This window comes from Phalangium opilio, unplaced genomic scaffold, assembly GCF_054372755.1.
Source record: "Phalangium opilio isolate 3A_F unplaced genomic scaffold, DU_Popi_V2 ptg000354l_1, whole genome shotgun sequence".
Lineage (NCBI taxonomy): Eukaryota > Metazoa > Arthropoda > Arachnida > Opiliones > Phalangiidae > Phalangium > Phalangium opilio.
In genome coordinates, this window is record NW_028324229.1 from 603,655 (window position 1) to 619,934 (window position 16,280).

The 16,280-nt window shown below is 37.4% G+C and overlaps 1 long non-coding RNA gene across 4 annotated transcripts; it reads left to right on the forward strand.

The window, feature by feature from the left end:
- Nucleotides 1-1,839: 1,839 nt before the first annotated feature.
- On the forward strand, nt 1,840-6,622 carry LOC149602628 (uncharacterized). 4 transcript variants are annotated; one of them, XR_016377837.1, is made up of 4 exons: nt 1,840-5,316; nt 5,386-5,432; nt 5,488-5,664; nt 5,997-6,622. It is a non-coding gene; the product is annotated as an uncharacterized LOC149602628 (long non-coding RNA). The 4 variants fall into 4 exon arrangements; XR_016377839.1 differs by lacking the exon at nt 5,488-5,664 and having other exon boundaries at nt 1,840-4,401; nt 4,446-5,316; XR_016377840.1 differs by lacking the exon at nt 5,488-5,664 and having other exon boundaries at nt 1,840-3,325; nt 3,386-5,316.
- The last annotated feature ends 9,658 nt before the right edge of the window (nt 6,623-16,280 follow it).

The following is a 16,280-nucleotide window of genomic DNA, read 5'->3' on the forward strand; positions in this document are numbered from 1 at the left end:
AACTAATAATAAAGTCTGTTTCAAAACTAGTTGTGCAATAAGTTGTCAACCGACTCCTGTGCAAGTGTGAACATAGCATGAGAATGCTGAAGTCCGTTAAGGCGTGTTGATAAAATTTAGTTTTCAACTAAAATGTTTGTCCAGTAATATTTCTAGTGTAAATTATCCATATCACTGGATCACAATTTCCTTATCATAAATTAAAAGTATATGTTGAGTTAGATTACCATCATTGAGTAAGACGTTTCCTAGCATCACTAATGGCTCTGGTATTAGCATTGAGGATTAATTCGTATTAAGAACGAATGTATATTAGACCAAGTAAGTCTAAGACATAAAAGTCTTGGGTAATTTACACTGAATGAGAGAATGAGAATCCTAAAACGAATCCCGCTCATTTAATAGGAAAACACCAAAAAAGGTGTGCGCGAGTAGGGACGGTTGAAGCTTAGTAGATGGCATAGTTGGGATGAGTCAGTAAGTGTCCTAAGAGATCCGTTACCAACAATTACTAGAGAGATGATTGCCTCAACCATTAGTCTAAAAATACTATGTCAGTAAGACTGAGAGCAGCGAGGTTATTTTCGCGGCTCTTCGCCTTTTAAAGCGAACATCAGTAGGAGCTAAGAGTCGCAATAGGAGAAACTGTCTATGCGGGGTCCGATAAGGCTCATTTAGGGGTCGTTTGCCTTATCTAATGTTACCAAATAAGGATATCCAAGGCCTGAACTGGCCTATAAAACGTAGAGGCAAAGCCCGTTACACTTAATTAGGCGGCACGCGCGTTACGATGGCCAAACCCACGTGTAATAAAGCCTATATAGGTCCTAAAGAAAAATCAACCAACCATCCAGCGTACGCGACTTTTACCTCTTTTTATCACGAAAGCCCGCTTTTCAAAGTAACATTAACACTTATCTGAAAATAAGAAATAATTAAAGGACATCCATCCTCAAGTATCGGAGTTAATTTAGCACTGGACTTTGTTCTTGATCCGAATGGAACCCGTATAATTAAGTCTTATCGCGTGAATTAAGCGTTTGCATTTTGAAAAACGCCAAGAACTTACTTTGTATGGATTAAAACCAGGATTGAGACAATAGTTAAAAAGTTTCTCTGGGGATTAACAAGAGTAAATGGTAATTTTGGATGACAATCTCTGAAGGGATTACAAGTTCCATGATTGGTTGAAACTGGATATACTTTTAATTTATTATGTTAACGACTCTACTCCAGAAACGTTAAATATACCAGGGAAACAATGATTGAAGGGAATTTTAATTATTTTCTTAAATATAAACTTCCCATCATTATATAAAAAAATCGATTTCACGACCATCTTCGATCGAGTGGCAGGGTTGTCTCCTACACCTCCCAGTGTTTTCCCGTCCCTATAAACAATTAAAACCCCTCTTCACGGCTGAGTGCCTTTTCCCCCTGAAAAGCTGAGAAGAAAACGGCCTTCTGGTTCAGATACATGCTGAGCCTGTACAAACACTAACTACCCAGCGCGAGTCCCTGGTCCCAACTATAGGACGAACCCTATAGATCAAAGATCCCGCGCGCTCAATCCACCATCCCCTGGTGACGTCCTAGCCAACTATCATTAAGGTTCTTCATCAAATTAAAGCGTGTTGACTGCGAGGGTCTCCTAAGAAAGAGCGACTATACCGGTTTGCGCGCGCTAAAAACCCAAAGAAAGGGAGAAGCACCCAAACCGTCTTCGATTTAAGTATATCAACCCGAAGACATTAATAACTGGGGTTACTTGTAGAACTTTGACTGATTTTGGAGTACTCAATTGAAGGCGCGATTAGTTATTGAGATGGTTGGCTTTCGTATAGAAGATGAGGACCTCTATAAGATCGGGTACAATTTGAATTAAGATGAATTACACCTCGAGATTATCTACTTCGGCTTAGTGCCAAGAACTAATTAGGAGTGTAAACGAGGATAGGAAACGACGCCAAGTTTCCAAGAAGAAGTTTCACTTTTTGCCACGGTTTCTTTCGTAGCTTTTCGACATTACTTCTGTAGATTTACTCTTTATTGTTGGTTTAAGACCTCTTCCTGGCCAGCCAGTAATTGATGGTCACTTCTTCCTTTCGGAGTTTATATCGAATTGCCTTTTATTGACCCTTTGTTGCCCATCCTCTCCACCTATAGGTCTACCACCGTCGTATTTTTTCTTTTTCCATCTACGGAGCACCCTCGTTTGGCAATGGTAGGTACCTGAAATTGAGCTTCCGTGTTTTTATGGACATTTAGGGGGGGGGTAAAAGAAGTATATCGTATAGTCTGACTGCTGCACTGTTGGGCTTGATTCGACACTCGCCTAAAACTATACCCTTAGATCTAAATTAGAGGGTGTTCTATACTTCACTTGCCCTGGTTCTTCATCCACTATACCAGACGACACAGAGGTCTTAGACCAACCAGTACTGCTTCTAAAACACTTCCATTACTGACTACACGGAATCGATTCCCGCCGGTTACAAATAGAACATTCCTAGTTAAAACTTTCGCAACTAGGCTTAGTGTTACACCCTGTAGATGAGCCACTTGCTCTTTCTTTTTGCTGGTGTTTTTTTTTGTTTGTTTTACTTTTTGTTGCCTCTCCCACATCACCCTTGACGTACTTCCGTATACAGTTCTATCTTTCTCTTGTCTCGTTACTCTTTACAAGGGATCTGCCACTGTTTTACCCTAAATATCTTAATAGGCTTTTTATGGCCGAGGCCTCGAAATGCATCGCGATGCTTTTGATGGTGGGTAAATATTATAGTAGGTATGAATTTCTTTTTCTGGAAGATAGATTTACGTTTCCCTCGTGTTTTTTCATGGAGGACTTAATTATTTAGCTATAGTATAAATGGCTGCTTCTAATTTTATTGATGGTGATGGCACGTGTTCCGCAAAGGGATAAATGACTATCCATCTTAGACAGTATACGCAACAGGTTCTGGGCCATGAAGAAGTAAAATAGTTAAATTTACTAATCCTCAACAGCGGCGACCGCAAAAATTTATCAATTACATTAGCGGAGAAACTGGCATATATTTAGTTCCTAGTGTGTATGGAAGCCACTAGTAAAATAGAAGAGTCTCCGAAAACTTTTAGCCAGACATCTAAGCCTTAGCTAGCCTGCTTCGTAAACCCTTTTCGCAGTTTCGAACCGTATACGAAGGAATGGAAGCCAACCAATACTCTTTTAAAAATACCAAGCCCGTCTGTCCGTGTGGGGAGGCTTCCTTAAGCGTAGCCGAGTCCAGGGACCAACTGGCGCTAAAACGGAGAGGGGTGGTGTAACGAAAGCCTCTTCAAAGTAATATAAAAAGTAATTTTAGCTGGTAATCGATCTAATTAAGCTTAATTATCTGAACAGAGGCATCCGAGGCGCGTCTTCCCGTTTAAGGCCCCACGCCTAGGGAATGCTAGGCGTAAGAGAAATGCCGAGAGAGTGAGGGCGGGGCTTATTCTAATTAGGCCCAATACTATGTCTAATTAAGCGTTCCAGCCGAAAAAAATGCGGGAAATGAAGATAGGAACGCGCGGCGCGGAAAATTTGTCGTTCCCATAGCGACCACCCGAAATTGAATTTATCTTTTTCTCGGCGAAATTTTTGGAAATTAGATTTTGTTTTTCATTTCAGATTAATTTACGATATCATGAGCCGCCCCAGCGTGTAAAAATTACCCTTTATCTTATTTTAGCTCATTTTTAATACAACAATTTGTAGGTCGCATTTAAATGGGTTATTCCTATCTCTATGGTAAAGCTTCGGTATTTCCCTTTAAGGAAAATGGGGAATTAACGGTGAACTTGTAGTATAATTTTTACCGATTAGTTTTACTTCAAGAAACCAAGGAACGCTTTTGCCGTAACGTTTGAAGATAGCGCACATCTCGTGGAAACTAACCTTAGTATTATCAGAAGTAAGATCCTGGCACTAGTGAACAAATTTGAGGATTTTATGCTGCTTCCATCGCGCCTACACTAGAGAGCAAAAAATTGGTCGAGTTTCAAAAACATTTCCTTCCCCCTTCCCCTCAACCTAAAGCCGCGGAACACGGACGCGGGGGCTTTTGAATCTAGTTCGGCCGTCTACCGCCGCGAGCGTCTCACGTTTTGGAGCTAAAATTCATAAACCGCTACCAGAGGGCCAACCGTTGGTGTGTTATCAAGAATATTCACTTTCGCCAAGTGAAGAATTTAGTTACCTCAATACCTTCTGGTATTATTGACCATTGTCATTACTGGAGGGAAGGCTCGCATCTCTAGCGATTGAACCATTTTAGATGGAATTTCTGATAGCATTTAGGAAGTGTATTGCAACCCCATTATTCTTGCATTAGTAAATTATACGTAACTAAATTATTAATTATATTAGAAATAGCATAGGTCACGTGGTCTGACGTCATAGGTCGCGTGATATGACGGCATAGGTCACGTGATATGACGTCATAGGTCACGTGACCGGGTTAGATTAATCCTTTCACATACACTTTTATGTAACCAGCACTAGCTAAAGTAAAAAATTATTTATTTTTGGTATTGCACTTCATAGTTGTAAATTGGTTTAATAGTCGTGTTGGTAGCTATAGGTAAGGTCTGGCGCACGACTGCCTCGAATTCAAACTATGGGTTGCAAACTGTTTTAAATGGTTCATTTCCCTTTGTTATAGCAGTGATATTTATATAAATTATATCCTCCTAAATGGTATCATGCGCTTTGATATTGAAGTTCTATTTACTTAAAGTTTTATTTATTTATGTCCTAGCGGTTTGATGGCGCAGTTGAGACGGGGCGTTACCTAATATTACTCGGGTCACGGTTCGAATCACGGCAAGAAAGTAAGTGATATTAAAATTTGGCTTATGGTATAAAGCACTATATTATTAAAGTTTAATTTATGTGGTGCGATGGGTAGCGTTCCCGTCACACACACTTCTAATCCGGGTTCGTTTCCCGACGAGAGATGTGATATTTATGTTAAAATGGTGACTTTTTTATATGATACTTCGTTAGTGAATTTCTTTTCAATAGAAGACGTATTTACTTAATGATGTTGCGTATCAGTATATGCAACACTGCGAACACCGAATGAAAGACATCAATCAGAAGGGTCTTGGTTGTTTTCACTTCGACGTGTCTTGCATCAGACGTCCATAACTCTCTTTTTCGAGAGAAAATATTTATATTTAATTTCTTTTCATTCAACGCTTTTTTACCAAGACAGACCCTTCATTTTTCAGCGAAACCCTAATCCGAAAACTAATTGTCTGATCGAAAGAAAAGCCCTTAAAGGCCGACTGGTAAAATTAACAGCATTACAAATCTGAATTTTCAATTTTTGGAAAAACGTAGATGCCCAAACATTACAGGTACATTTGTAAACGATTTCAAAAGCTGGAACATTGATTGATTGACGGTAAGTAGTTCCAAAGCATAACTTTACCATAAGTTCATATGAAATGTTCCATAAGTTTGCCACTGATTACTGAGAGCTTGTCATGAAGTGACGTAGGTGAAACGTCATGGATTCTCGTAAAGCGACGCCTGGTGCATGAGCGCTGTCAAAGGAATAGTACAGAATAAATGGGAACATGAACTGCAAAAATTGAGTGTAGTCAATTCTCACGTCGTTCTCAAACTAGCTCTCAGTAAGTCTCTAGCATTACGAAGTATATGTAGTGTCATACTCATGAAACATATCTTATAAACTTATGATATTACGAATAACTCAAGTACGTCATTTGTGAACAGCTCGATACTTAAACCAAAATAAACCTCTCCTAGTCGAGACGCAATTAAGAGATTTTTCTTAAATAATTAAATAAATATAACTGATATTAATTATCTTAATCATCATTAATTTACCATAATTCTAGTTAAATCGTTTTAAAATACTTTATTCCGAGAATCATTTTAAATATAGCTATTGTTGACGTTTGAATTCATGCGTATGCCTCTTTAACCATTTTTGTAAATTTAGGGATAAGGCGATTGATTCTCGTAACCCAAGCCGATCGTCATGTACTTCTCAATCCTAACGATGGGAGTAGAAGCCAAAAAAGTCTATCTGCGAGCAAGTTTGCTCCGATTTGCCAACTGCGAACGTGGTGACAGACACATACTCTCACGCAGTTACGTCCAGTGTAATACCTCTCCGAGACGTCGTTCAACACTTAAGATGGACAACATGCCGTTTATCAAGCTGCCGGAATTGCGATTGTCAACGCAACGGAAAGAACGTTTTCTATGAGTCATTTTTAGTGTAATTCAACTAATAAACTTAAAACTGTATAGTTTATAAAGTAGCTGAATATAATAAGGAGGGAAAGCTGTGTCCTGTTAAACCATGAAAACAAAATGTTAACATTTTTGAAAGAACCTATACTTTATTACATAAATATATATGTTCGATAAGTATGACACTACTTATATTTCATAATGCTAGAGACTTACTGGCTTTATCCTATGAAAATATTCCAAACAGTGTCAAAGTTGTAATGAATGATTACACATTTTTAAAAAGTATTTTAATTATTAATTTTTAATAAAATGGAATGTAACTAATGGAATATACTTCGAAATAAAATATTGCATTAATATTTATAAGTCTATGTGATAAAATCATTTGTATTTATAAGCTTACTAAATAATGTCAGTGGCTATGGTTTAGAAAAGGGGGTCACATACAAATACATCATATTATCTGAATTAGGCTCACTATATTAGAATTATTTAAAAATATTTCTAACAGAACAGAGTAGAAATACAGTAACGCATAACTAACCTGAATTTTATTAATGATATACAGAATGGTCACGTGACCTGTAACGTCACAATTACGTAATGTTCACGTGACCTCTGACGTCACAATCACGAAATGGTCACGTGAACGGTGACGTCTTAATCACGTAATGGTCACGTGACCTGTAACGTCACAATCACGTAATGGTCACGTGACCTCTGACGTAACAATTACGTAATGGTCACGTGACCTGTGACGTCACAATTGCGTACTGGTCACGTGACCGGTGACGTCACAATTACGTAATGGTCACGTGACCGGTGACATCACAATTACGTAATGGTCACGTGACCTGTGACGTCACAATTACGTAATGGTCACGTGCCCTGTGACGTCGCAATTGCGTACTGGTCACATGACCTCTGACGTCACAATTACGTAATGGTCACGTGACCCGTGACGTCACAATTGCGTACTGGTCACGTGACCGGTGACGTCACAATTACGTAATGGTCACGTGACCGGTGACATCACAATTACGTAATGGTCACGTGACCTGTGACGTCGCAATTGCGTACTGGTCACGTGACCTGTGACGTCACAATTACGTACTGGTCACCTGACCTGTGACGTCACAATTACGTAATGGTCACGTGACCTGTGACGTCACAATTGCGTAATTATCACGTGACCATCACGTGCGCCAAAATGAAATCGATTGAATTGAACTGAACTGAACTCATGGTTTTAATGAATATATAGGTTTATTTATATAACCTACGACGTCACCATTACGTAATTGTAATTTATTGTTTAATATATGTAGGCTTAACGTTTAAGTGTGTATGTAAATTGCTATTTAATTTATTTAGGCCTAGCACTGTTTGCTAATTTCGCGCCAGAGTCACGACGCATCTTTGTGCGCACTCCTTCATTCGCAGCGCCACTAACGTTGGAAAGTAAGAGTAGATTTTGCCAGACGGTCTACAGAATACGGTTCTTTCTCTGATCGGCACCGTGGAGTCAAGATCGTTCCAGCTCCGCGCTTCCCAATCAGATGTTCGCCGATTTTTTTAAGTCAATAAAAACGAAGAATCACTACTTTCGCTGACTTTCCGCCATTTCTCTCTCCGCCTTCAAGGAATCAGCTTTGAATCTAGAGCTCTTCGCCGCCATTGAATTCTCTTGTGGAAACAATTCACTGCGGAGCTCATTCTTTGCCTTGAAGTCGTCGAGGCCACTTCGGAAAACCTTTCTTGCTCATCAGATCGTAGTCGTGGCTTTCGAGGTCGATTCTTGACAGTTTTGCCATTTCTCTGATCGATTACCTCAAGTACGCATGCTGAATTCGAAGCTCTTTATGACTTGGCCATTGCTTCGCCACGTGCTGTAACAGTCCGTAAGCTCAAACTTTACAATAATCCGAACTCATCTAGCTTCCCTTAAATTATTTTATTTATTTCAAGTGTTTAAACTAGTTAGGTAGTGTTAAATGTTAGTGAATCTTATTTATTTATTGAAAATTAAATACCATAAATAATATTTTACAACAAGATGTTGGACAAGGCTTAGCTAAGACAATCTCGAATTAATTAGATTAGGGGTTGTTATTATTAAGCAATTAAACGGGGTACGTAATTAATTTAGAGATAATGTATCGGATTAAGTTAAGGCTTCTCCCATTTCTACTCGGTTTTTATTTATGCGGTATGTTGGAATAGTTTTAATTTCAAATCAAGAAATAACAGGTTTTCCTAAAATTAGTGTTGGGCTATTGTTATTATTAAGCTATTAATCAGGGTACGTAATTAATTTAGAGATGAGACGGATTTTCGAAAATATATTCCCGCAGAGATAATTTCATAACACGAGATTGCCCTAAGCCTAAGCTAAGCCTCGTCACATTTTTACTCTATTTTTATTTAAAATAAATGGCAGATTTCCTAAAATTATTATTTATACAATTATGGGAGACAATTAGTTAGCCAGAGTCTTTCTTTGATTCAGGGTCGCACTTGATTGGTTTCTCTCTATAAATTTGGTAGCCAGTTCTTTTTAATTAAGGACCTCTCTTTCTTAAATTATGTAAATCTACAAGATTACTATTTTTTTTTGACCCATAAACAAGCCTCTTGATTCGAAGTAGGCAATAGCTTAATATGTGTTATTAATGTTTATTTAAAGTTTTAATTTAAGGGGCATATGGGAATATTAATTAATTTAAAATAAATAAATGGCAGGTTTCCTAAAATTATTTTCTACACAATTATGGGGAAAAAATTTCTTAGCTAGAGTTTTTCTTTAATTCGGAGTGGCAATTATTTGGTTTCTCTCTATACATTTGGAAGCCCTTTTTTTAAATTAAGGAACTATGTTAATCTACGGGATTATTGACGTAAATAAATATTTTGTGTGACCCATAAACCAGAATTTTGATTCAAAGTAGGCAATAGCTTAATGTGTTATTAATATATTTTCATTTATAGTTGCTGCTGATATTCATGGACTTTTCTGCCGCTGGTCATTCCGAGACTTATCATTCCAGATGACATCCGTTATTCGATTTACGCCACCCGATGTCTTAAAGTTGGCCTGGACTAGCTATCTCTCTCAGCGATGACTTTAAAATTACGGACAACCGAAGCTAGAAGACTGAAAAGATTACAAGCAAATTACTACATCTTTTTTATTCGAAAATTTTATTTGTAATTACTGCAACTAATTTTTTTCCGCGTTCAAACTTTAATTTACCAAACACTTTAATTATTTTTCTTGTTTGAAATTCATGTATACACTTGGTTCCTTTTTTCTTATTGAATAAATTTTGCCTTAAACCTGGTTATTTGTTTTCTTTTAATTGTTTCGATGTAGGGGATGGTTTCAATTTTTTAGGGTCTGGACTTAGGGGGGTTTTTTAGGACCCTTTTTATGGCTTTTTTTTACCATTTTAAAGCTTATTTTAGGCCTATTTCTTCTTTTTTTTTGATTTTTATACAAAAAATTCGAGTGAATTAGCCTAAAAAGCTTAAAAAAGCCATAAAAAGGATCCTAAAAAACCCCCCTAAGTCCAGACATTAAAAAATTGAAACCATCCCCAATATCGAAACAAATTAAATAAAACAAAGAACGTGACCCAAGGAAAAAATTATTTATTGAGAAAAAAACAATTGAGGTGTATACAAAAATTTCCGTAAAAAATAATTTAAAGAGTTCCGTAAATTAAAGTGAGACCGCGTAAATTAAATTATGTAGGTTCAAATAAAATTCTAAATAAAAAATTGAATCATCTACTTAAAAATCTTGACGTTAATTGACTAGATATAAAGCCTCGTGTATCGCCAAGTCAAAGAAAGCCTCGTGTATCGCCAAGTCCAAGAAAGCCTCGTGTATCGCCAAGTCCAAGAAAGCCTCGTGTATCGCCAAGTCCAAGAAAGCCTCGTGTATCGCCAAGTCCAAGAAAGCCTCGTTTATCGCCAAGTCCGAGAAAGCCTCGTGTATCGCCAAGTCCGAGAAAGCCTCGTGTATCGCCAAGTCCGAGAAAGCCTCGTGTATCGCCAAGTCCGAGAAAGCCTCGTGTATCGCCAAGTCCGAGAAAGCCTCGTGTATCGCCAAGTCCGAGAAAGCCTCGTGTATCGCCAAGTCCGAGAAAGCCTCGTGTATCGCCAAGTCCGAGAAAGCCTCGTGTATCGCCAAGTCCGAGAAAGCCTCGTGTATCGCCAAGTCCGAGAAAGCCTCGTGTATCGCCAAGTCCGAGAAAGCCTCGTCGATCGCCAAGTCCGAGAAAGCCTCGTGTATCGCCAAGTCCGAGAAAGCCTCGTGTATCGCCAAGTCCGAGAAAGCCTCGTGTATCGCCAAGTCCGAGAAAGCCTCGTGTATCGCCAAGTCCGAGAAAGCCTCGTGTATCGCCAAGTCCGAGAAAGCCTCGTGTATCGCCAAGTCCGAGAAAGCCTCGTGTATCGCCAAGTCCGAGAAAGCCTCGTGTATCGCCAAGTCCGAGAAAGCCTCGTGTATCGCCAAGTCCAAGAAAGACTCGTGTATCGCCAAGTCCAAGAAAGACTCGTGTATCGCCAAGTCCAAGAAAGCCTCGTGTATCGCCAAGTCCAAGAAAGATGTCATCTGGAATCAGCGTCTCTAACAGTGAATGAACTCCCCAACTCTACCGAACGTTGAAATCAGATATTAAGAAGCGTCTCCGATTGATCAGCATTCAGCAGCAGAAAATCATTCGCGTCTGAAAAGGAAAATATATTTATATCAAATATTAATCCATTGCTTCCTTAGAATTGAATAACTTTAAGCCTAACAAACAAAATAATTTACCTAATACTAAGAAAATATAGTTAAGAATCTAAGCTAAATTTCATAAGCCGTGTTCAAGTTAGCCTTAACATCGTGGTGGTGGCTTACATAATTTTATTTTAAAACTATTCTTAAATAGACTGAATTTGCGATAAATAATAATAATTAACAAACAATTAATTCTGCCTGATTTATTAAAACTACTCAAAATAATTAAGGCTTACTCTTGCTGCGCATCGAGAAGAGAGTTCATTCCAACATGGCCTCGCTAAACTGAATCCGAACGATCATTCAACGGCGGTAAAGAGCTCAAGATTCTGGAATGATTCCATGACGGCGAAGAGAGAAAAATGGCGTGATTTCCAAGAGCAGAGCGGGAAAACGATCTAGACTCCACGATACTGATCAAAGAAAGAACTTTCGGCAGTGCAAACGTAAAACGGGCTTGCGTTATCTAATTTGAACAATTAGGGTGGAATTTTCTATCGGGAAATGGTGTAGAAGTGCACAGGCAGTAGGCCAATCGAGGGCGTAAAAATGTCTAAAAAATAAAGACGTCTATGATGACAGTTGCTTTCAACCCTAAAACAACGTTTTTATCTCAAATACTACTTAATTCCTAGGCCCAAAACTGTAGAATATTAAAAATATAAAAAATTAATTTCAGACCAACTCTTTATCTCCAGAATAGACCAAAAAAGAAATAAAGAAGAGTGTAAGTTCGAAAACATAACGTGAAGCAATTTTAATTCCAAAGTAAAAATGCTCTATTTAGAAATATACTTTTTAATATCATTTTACGCAACGTCTAATAAAAATATATGTTTTCGAACTTACACTCTTCTTTATTTCTTTTTTGGTCTATTCTGGAGATAAAGAGTTGGTCTGGACATTTATTTTTTATATTTTTATATTTTTAATATTCTACAGTTTTGGGCCTAGGAATTAAGTAGTATTTGAGATAAAAACGTTGTTTTAGGGTTGAAAGCAACTGTCATCATAGACGTCTTTATTTTTTAGACATTTTAACGCCCTCGATTGGCCTACTGCCTATGCACTTCTACACCATTTCCCGATAGAAAATTCCACCCTAATTGTTCAAATTAGATAACGCAAGCCCGTTTTACGTTTGCACTGCCGAAAGTTCTTTCTTTGATCAGTATCGTGGAGTTTAGATCGTTTTCCCGCTCTGCTCTTGGAAATCACGCCATTTTTCTCTCTTCGCCGTCAAGGAATCATTCCAGAATCTTGAGCTCTTTACCGCCGTTGAATGATCGTTCGGATTCAGTTTAGCGAGGCCATGTTGGAATGAACTCTCTTCTCGATGCGCAGCAAGAGTAAGCCTTAATTATTTTGAGTAGTTTTAATAAATCAGGCAGAATTAATTGTTTGTTAATTATTATTATTTATCGCAAATTCAGTCTATTTAAGAATAGTTTTAAAATAAAATTATGTAAGCCACCACCACGATGTTAAGGCTAACTTGAACACGGCTTATGAAATTTAGCTTAGATTCTTAACTATATTTTCTTAGTATTAGGTAAATTATTTTGTTTGTTAGGCTTAAAGTTATTCAATTCTAAGGAAGCAATGGATTAATATTTGATATAAATATATTTTCCTTTTCAGACGCGAATGATTTTCTGCTGCTGAATGCTGATCAGTCGGAGACGCTTCTTAATATCTGATTTCAACGTTCGGTAGAGTTGGGGAGTTCATTCACTGTTAGAGACGCTGATTCCCGATGACATCTTTCTTGGACTTGGCGATACACGAGGCTTTCTTGGACTTGGCGATACACGAGGCTTTCTTGGACTTGGCGATACACGAGGCTTTCTCGGACTTGGCGATACACGAGGCTTTCTTGGACTTGGCGATACACGAGGCTTTCTTGGACTTGGCGATACACGAGGCTTTCTTGGACTTGGCGATACACGAGGCTTTCTTGGACTTGGCGATACACGAGGCTTTCTTGGACTTGGCGATACACGAGGCTTTATATCTAGTCAATTAACGTCAAGATTTTTAAGTAGATGATTCAATTTTTTATTTAGAATTTTATTTGAACCTACATAATTTAATTTACGCGGTCTCACTTTAATTTACGGAACTCTTTAAATTATTTTTTACGGAAATTTTTTGTATACACCTCAATTGTTTTTTTCTCAATAAATAATTTTTTCCTTGGGTCACGATCTTTGTTTTATTTAATTTGTTTCGATATTGGGGATGGTTTCAATTTTTTAATGTCTGGACTTAGGGGGGTTTTTTAGGATCCTTTTTATGGCTTTTTTTAAGCTTTTCATGGCTTTTTTAAGCTTTTTAGACTAATTCACTCGAATTTTTTGTATAAAAATCTAAAAAAAGAAGAAATAGGCCTAAAATAAGCTTTAAATGTTAAAAAAAAGCCATAAAAAGGGTTCTAAAAAACCCCCCTAAGTCCAGACCCTAAAAAATTTAAACCATCCCCTACATCGAAACAATTAAAAGAAAACAAATAACCAGGTTTAAGGCAAAATTTATTCAATAAGAAAAAAGGAACCAAGTGTATACATGAATTTCAAACAAGAAAAATAATTAAAGTGTTTGGTAAATTAAAGTTTGAACGCGGAAAAAAATTAGTTGCAGTAATTACAAATAAAATTTTCGAATAAAAAAGATGTAGTAATTTGCTTGTAATCTTTTCAGTCTTCTAGCTTCGGTTGTCCGTAATTTTAAAGTCATCGCTGAGAGAGATAGCTAGTCCAGGCCAACTTGAAGACATCGGGTGGCGTAAATCGAATAACGGATGTCATCTGGAATGATAAGTCTCGGAATGACCAGCGGCAGAAAAGTCCATGAATATCAGCAGCAACTATAAATGAAAATATATTAATAACACATTAAGCTATTGCCTACTTTGAATCAAAATTCTGGTTTATGGGTCACACAAAATATTTATTTACGTCAATAATCCCGTAGATTAACATAGTTCCTTAATTTAAAAAAAAGGGCTTCCAAATGTATAGAGAGAAACCAAATAATTGCCACTCCGAATTAAAGAAAAACTCTAGCTAAGAAATTTTTTCCCCATAATTGTGTAGAAAATAATTTTAGGAAACCTGCCATTTATTTATTTTAAATTAATTAATATTCCCATATGCCACTTAAATTAAAACTTTAAATAAACATTAATAACACATATTAAGCTATTGCCTACTTCGAATCAAGAGGCTTGTTTATGGGTCAAAAAAAATAGTAATCTTGTAGATTTACATAATTTAAGAAAGAGAGGTCCTTAATTAAAAAGAACTGGCTACCAAATTTATAGAGAGAAACCAATCAAGTGCGACCCTGAATCAAAGAAAGACTCTGGCTAACTAATTGTCTCCCATAATTGTATAAATAATAATTTTAGGAAATCTGCCATTTATTTTAAATAAAAATAGAGTAAAAATGTGACGAGGCTTAGCTTAGGCTTAGGGCAATCTCGTGTTATGAAATTATCTCTGCGGGAATATATTTTCGAAAATCCGTCTCATCTCTAAATTAATTACGTACCCTGATTAATAGCTTAATAATAACAATAGCCCAACACTAATTTTAGGAAAACCTGTTATTTCTTGATTTGAAATTAAAACTATTCCAACATACCGCATAAATAAAAACCGAGTAGAAATGGGAGAAGCCTTAACTTAATCCGATACATTATCTCTAAATTAATTACGTACCCCGTTTAATTGCTTAATAATAACAACCCCTAATCTAATTAATTCGAGATTGTCTTAGCTAAGCCTTGTCCAACATCTTGTTGTAAAATATTATTTATGGTATTTAATTTTCAATAAATAAATAAGATTCACTAACATTTAACACTACCTAACTAGTTTAAACACTTGAAATAAATAAAATAATTTAAGGGAAGCTAGATGAGTTCGGATTATTGTAAAGTTTGAGCTTACGGACTGTTACAGCACGTGGCGAAGCAATGGCCAAGTCATAAAGAGCTTCGAATTCAGCATGCGTACTTGAGGTAATCGATCAGAGAAATGGCAAAACTGTCAAGAATCGACCTCGAAAGCCACGACTACGATCTGATGAGCAAGAAAGGTTTTCCGAAGTGGCCTCGACGACTTCAAGGCAAAGAATGAGCTCCGCAGTGAGTTGTTTCCACAAGAGAATTCAATGGCGGCGAAGAGCTCTAGATTCAAAGCTGATTCCTTGAAGGCGGATAGAGAAATGGCGGAAAGTCAGCGAAAGTAGTGATTCTTCGTTTTTATTGACTTAAAAAAATCGGCGAACATATGATTGGGAAGCGCGGAGCTGGAACGATCTTGACTCCACGGTGCCGATCAGAGAAAGAACCGTATTCTGTAGACCGTCTGGCAAAATCTACTCTTACTTTCCAACGTTAGTGGCGCTGCGAATGAAGGAGTGCGCACAAAGATGCGTCGTGACTCTGGCGCGAAATTAGCAAACAGTGCTAGGCCTAAATAAATTAAATAGCAATTTACATACATACTTAAACGTTAAGCCTACATATATTAAACAATAAATTACAATTACGTAATGGTGACGTCGTAGGTTATATAAATAAACCTATATATTCATTAAAACCATGAGTTCAGTTCAGTTCAATTCAATCGATTTCATTTTGGCGCACGTGATGGTCACGTGATCATTACGCAATTGTGACGTCACAGGTCACGTGACCATTACGTAATTGCGACGTCACAGGTCACGTGACCATTACGTAATTGTGATGTCACCGGTCACGTGACCATTACGTAATTGTGACGTCACCGGTCACGTGACCAGTACGAAATTGTGACGTCACGGGTCACGTGACCATTACGTAATTGTGACGTCAGAGGTCACGTGACCAGTACGCAATTGCGACGTCACAGGTCACGTGACCATTACGTGATTAAGACGTCACCGTTCACGTGACCATTTCGTGATTGTGACGTCAGAGGTCACGTGAACATTACGTAATTGTGACGTTACAGGTCACGTGACCATTCTGTATTTCATTAATAAAATTCAGGTTAGTTATGCGTTACTATATTTCTACTCTGTTCTGTTAGAAATAATATAGTGAGCCTAATTCAGATAATATGATGTATTTGTATGTGACCCCCGTTTCTAAACCACAGCCACTTACATTATTTAGTAAGCTTATAAATACAAATGATTTTATCACATAGACTTATAAATATTATTGCAATATTTTATTTCGAAATA